The sequence below is a fragment of the Bidens hawaiensis genome, unplaced genomic scaffold (assembly GCF_021521415.1).
Source record: "Bidens hawaiensis isolate Kalapana, Puna unplaced genomic scaffold, B.hawaiensis_p1.1 tig00032568_1, whole genome shotgun sequence".
Classification (NCBI taxonomy): Eukaryota; Viridiplantae; Streptophyta; class Magnoliopsida; order Asterales; family Asteraceae; genus Bidens; species Bidens hawaiensis.
This window is the reverse complement of record NW_027505258.1, coordinates 10,001-15,000: the sequence shown is the minus strand read 5'-3', so window position 1 is coordinate 15,000 and position 5,000 is coordinate 10,001. Positions and strand designations below refer to the sequence as shown.

Below are 5,000 nucleotides of genomic sequence, written 5' to 3'. Positions count from 1 at the left end.
CCGGTATCATAAGTCATATCGTTTCTACTTTTTCGGGAAAACCGGTCTTCGGGTATCTAGGCATGGTTTATGCCATGATCAGTATAGGTGTTCCTGGATCTCTTGTTTGGGCTCATCATATGTTTACTGTGGGCTTAGACGTTGATACCCGTGCCTACTTCACCACAGCTACCATGATCATAGCTGTCCCCGCTGGAATCAAAATCTTTAGTTGGATCGCTACCATGTGGGGGGGTTCGATACAATACAAAACACCCATGTTATTTGCTGTAGGGTCCATCTTTTTGTTCACCATAGGGGGGCTCACTGGAATAGTTCCGGCAAATTCTGGGCTAGACATTGCTCTACATGATACTTATTATGTGGTTGCACATTTCCATTATGTACTTTCTATGGGAGCCGTTTTTGCTTTATTTGTAGGATTTCACTATTGGGTAGGTAAAATCTTTGGTCGAACATATCCTGAAACTTTAGGTCAAATCCATTTTTGGATCACTTTTTTCGGGGTTAATCCGACCTTCTTTCCCATGCATTTCTTAGGGCTTTCGGGTATGCCACATCGCATTCCAGATTATCCAGATGCTTACGCTGGATGGAATGCCCTTAGCAGTTCTGGCTCTTATATATCTGTAGTTGGGATTTGTCGTTTCTTCATGGTCGTAACAATCACTTCAAGCAGTGGAAACAACAAAAGATGCGCTCCAAGTCCTTGGGCTGTTGAACAGAATCCAACCACACCGGAATGGATGGTACAAAGTCCCCCAGCTTTTCATACTTTTGGAGAACTTCCAGCTATCAAGGAGACGAAAAGCTCTGTGAAGTAAAAGAAAAAAAGGTCGCCGATTGCTACTAAGAACCTAACAGAACTTTTCAAAATTGAAAACGGATCAGTCGACCTGGTCTACGAATCTATTCTAACTATCAACGAATTCTTCAAATTTTAGGTGGGATGGGGATTGTAATTATTTTTACTTCTCGAGGTATAATGACAGACCGGGAGGCTAGATTCGAAGGAATCGGCGGATAAATTTTGTGTTATATATGGTAATCCTTCTGATATCCGAATTAGATCCTAAATTTACTTATTTGTGAAAAAAAAAGAAAGGGCGGGTTGTATAATCTCACTCCTCCCCCATTAGTTGATACTTCAAGGAGGTTTTATCTGGAATGAAAATAAAAGAAAATTCAAAGAAAAAAAGGCTTTCGTCGTCTTTTTCCCGCTTTCACCTTCGATTGCGAAGGGCTTTTTTCCCGGTTTTCAATTCCTCACCGGCGAGGTTTGAACTTCGCGTGGTGGGAAGGCCTTCCCCCGATTCGCATCTTCCCGTCCAGCAAAGAAAGTGAAGGGGAGCGGACACCGAGTTGGAGGACGCAACTACTTGGAAAGATGTTGTTTATGATTTAGTTAAGGCACAAGGTGATATGAGTCTTGTGAAAAGGTTAGAGGTATCAGATTTTCTTTATTTTGCATATAAGGACTGTAATAACACAGGAATCTTAATCACTGAGGAAGAATATCATAAAATCAAAGATCAAATTGATTGTGGTAAGTATGTTTTCAATTTTCATATTTCAGATATACTCACAAAAGAATTCGATTCTGAGTTGGCTGATGCGGAATCTGATATTTCAGCATTCTCAGGATTCTACTATTATAGCAAGCCTAAAAAACCAGAGATAACGGTGATAACTAATCCCGCTTATATTGATATAGTTGTTATATTAGGAATAATCTATTATTTAGTTACCAATTTTGTTTTATCATGTTATACTCATGATGAAATTGATAATGTATCTGAATTCGATTATAATCTGGTTGATTTAGAAACACGGCTCTTTGAAATGGGGTGTTGTGATAGGTTATACCGTATAGAAATGAAATACCCGTTTCCAAAAAATCTTATCTTAAATAGTATTAAGAAGAAAGTTGAGGTGGGTAGTTATACGTATAAACTGATTGAGACTTTTCTGGATAGTCTTTTCCTAGATGGGGAAGATAAAGCATTTTATATGAGTTATTTTATTAGTCAACTTTATAAGTTATTAGTTCATATAGGTTTAATGGATACATTTGATGTTATGTTTCCCGAATACTATCCAGGTGTGTCTTTTACTATAAACCTTGATCAGATATATATATCATGCAAATATAGTGATCTTGTGGTGTTTGATGATGAAAAATGTGAAAACTTTCTTAGTTTCCTTGGAATACAAGCTGATTATCAATCTATAACACCAATACCTGGTAAATGTCTTGAGAGTGTTTATAATAAGGGTGTAATGATAGATTTTATCAATAAAAAAAAAGTCAATGACTTAAAAAAGGGTAAGTTCTATAAGAGTATGTATAGTTTTCATTATGATTAATAGAATCATCAAAATCAGTTAACAAGTATAGATAATTTTTTAAAACCTTTCAACCAAAATTTCTCTAGTAAAGACTATTTGAATTATTGTGATGAGTACACTCGCTCACTTACGATTACGCCCAACGGCCCACTTGAGCAATTTGACATTCTCCCATTGATTCCTATGAAGATAGGAAACTTGTATTTCTCATTCACAAATTCATCTTTGTTTATGCTGCTAACTCTCAGTTTGGTCCTACTTCTGATTCATTTTGTTACTAAAAAAGGAGGAGGAAACTTAGTACCAAATGCTTGGCAATCCTTGGTAGAGCTTATTTATGATTTCGTGCTGAACCTGGTAAACGAACAAATAGGGGGTCTTTCCGGAAATGTTAAACAAAAGTTTTTCCCTTGCATCTTGGTCACTTTTACTTTTTTGTTATTTTGTAATCTTCAGGGTATGATACCTTATAGCTTCACAGTCTCATTACTTTAGGTCTCTCATTTTCTATTTTTATTGGCATTACTATAGTGGGATTTCAAAGAAATGGGCTTCATTTTTTAAGCTTCTTATTACCCGCAGGAGTCCCACTGCCATTAGCACCTTTTTTAGTACTCCTTGAGCTAATTTCTTATTGTTTTCGCGCATTAAGCTTAGGAATACGTTTATTTGCTAATATGATGGCCGGTCATAGTTTATTAAAGATTTTAAGTGGGTTCGCTTGGACTATGCTATGTATGAATGATATTTTGTATTTTATAGGGGATCTTGGTCCTTTATTTATAGTTCTTGCATTAACCGGTCTGGAATTAGGTGTAGCTATATTACAAGCTTATGTTTTTACGATCTTAATCTGTATTTACTTGAATGATGCTATAAATCTCCATTAAAGTGGTTATTTATTTATAATTGAACAAAAGCGAGGAGGCGAAGCCGCTTTACCGAATTGTAGAGGTGAAGGAACGAGAACTCCCCCCCCCCCCCGAATCGATAAAAAGATTCCGAGCACGTCTGGTCAAAGTATATCTTGTCTTTACCAGAGCGGCTAACAAGAATTGAAGTTTTGTCGACGCCCTAAAATAGAAGAACGACGTCGAGCCAAGAGCACCTTCATTCCTATATAAAATGGTGGATGTAAGAATAAGAATCCACAACGGATCGTGTCCTTCAAGTCGCACGTTGCTTATGATTTAGTTAAGCATAAGCACTTTTCAAGATCTTCATATTTCACACAAATATGGAATCAATCCACTGTCTCGTTGCCAATTAGAGTAGAGCCAAAGGCAGCTATCGCGATGAATTGTTACAAAGTGTCCCTCCTTCTGGCGAAGCTTCTAGAAGGCCGATCTCTACATAGAGAGATCCATATACCAGTCATGAGCGAGAGCGAAGCCTAGAGAGGCGGAAGCAGTAGCTTCTAGGACCAATCCTCAAGCCACTGTGATGATGCTTGGGAGGTATGTGTATGTATTTTAGAGATTGGAAGCTTGGTTCTGTGTCTGCATTTCGTTGATAATAATAGAGAGGCTTACAATTGGTGTTGTTCAACCTTGACATGTACAAGGGGCTGCAGATTCTTAGAGAAAGAACAAGGCATTTCAATTCTCATATTTGACTCAGCTTTCAGATTGCTGGCTTGGGAGGATGTCTGTACGCCCTAAAGGGAGGATTAGGCATTCGTCAAATGAATCAAGTGAATGAGGCCCTGCTCGACGCTTGGAGAGACTCTGTATCGACTGAATCGTATTGGGTGAAAATATGCTCATCAAAGTACAGGCATAACAACCAGGACAGATCTTGTATTAATCTACTATAACTATAGGATAGAAGGATAGAGTCCAAGGAACCTAAAAAACTTGAAGAAGAGCGACGAGTTCTCGAACAAACAGCGGGAGAAGCAGACTGAGCCTGTTACATTGATAAAAGGCAGTCCTATGATCACCATCTTCAAAAAGAAAAAGGACACATACTACGACTAGTAAGCTCAGCACGAGTATCGACCTACTGAGGCAATGACCATGCACCTAAAGCCACTTTACATAAAAGTGCATATTGAAGGAGTCTTGGTCGATGGAGGGGCTGCGCTTCTTTGTTCGCTAGGCTTTCGCGCTAATCATGAATCCTTAGCTTGGTTCCCGGCTTTGAATTTGCGCTAAAGCTTAGCCCCGTCTGCGGTTGACAACTTAAAACCTTTTGCCCATATTGGCCTTCACTCAAAACGATCGGTTCGAGTCTGCTGCTGCAATTGGCAATGAATTGGATAAGCGGTGGCCTTCTTTTCTTTTCAAAACTAATACCACCTCTTTTTAAGAAATATCTTAAGAGAAGAAAGGCATTCTATCCCCTTTGTGTCTTTCTTCTAGGCGGAGCTCCCGCCATCTGCTAGCATTGTGGTTTGGAATCGATTCTTTATCAATAGCCCACCCTTTCTTTGAACCTTGTCAATGATCGAACTTAAATTAAAGATATGAACTGAGTGCCATTTGATGAGTAACTGAGAACAAAGGAGAGGGATATGAAAAGAATGAAGTAATGAAAGGAAGTCATTGCTAGTAGTAACGACTTGTCACGATCCATTGGTTCATAAAGAATCCATGTCCTAGGTGTATCAAAAAACATTCTTTTCACTAAACGTATATAATAAAATAGAG

At 38.4% G+C, this 5,000-nt stretch overlaps 1 pseudogene; it reads left to right on the top strand.

The window, feature by feature from the left end:
• The first annotated feature begins 1,422 nt into the window (after positions 1–1,422).
• LOC143611928 (ATP synthase subunit a-2 pseudogene) lies at positions 1,423–3,297 on the top strand (annotated as a pseudogene).
• Positions 3,298–5,000: the final 1,703 nt, after the last annotated feature.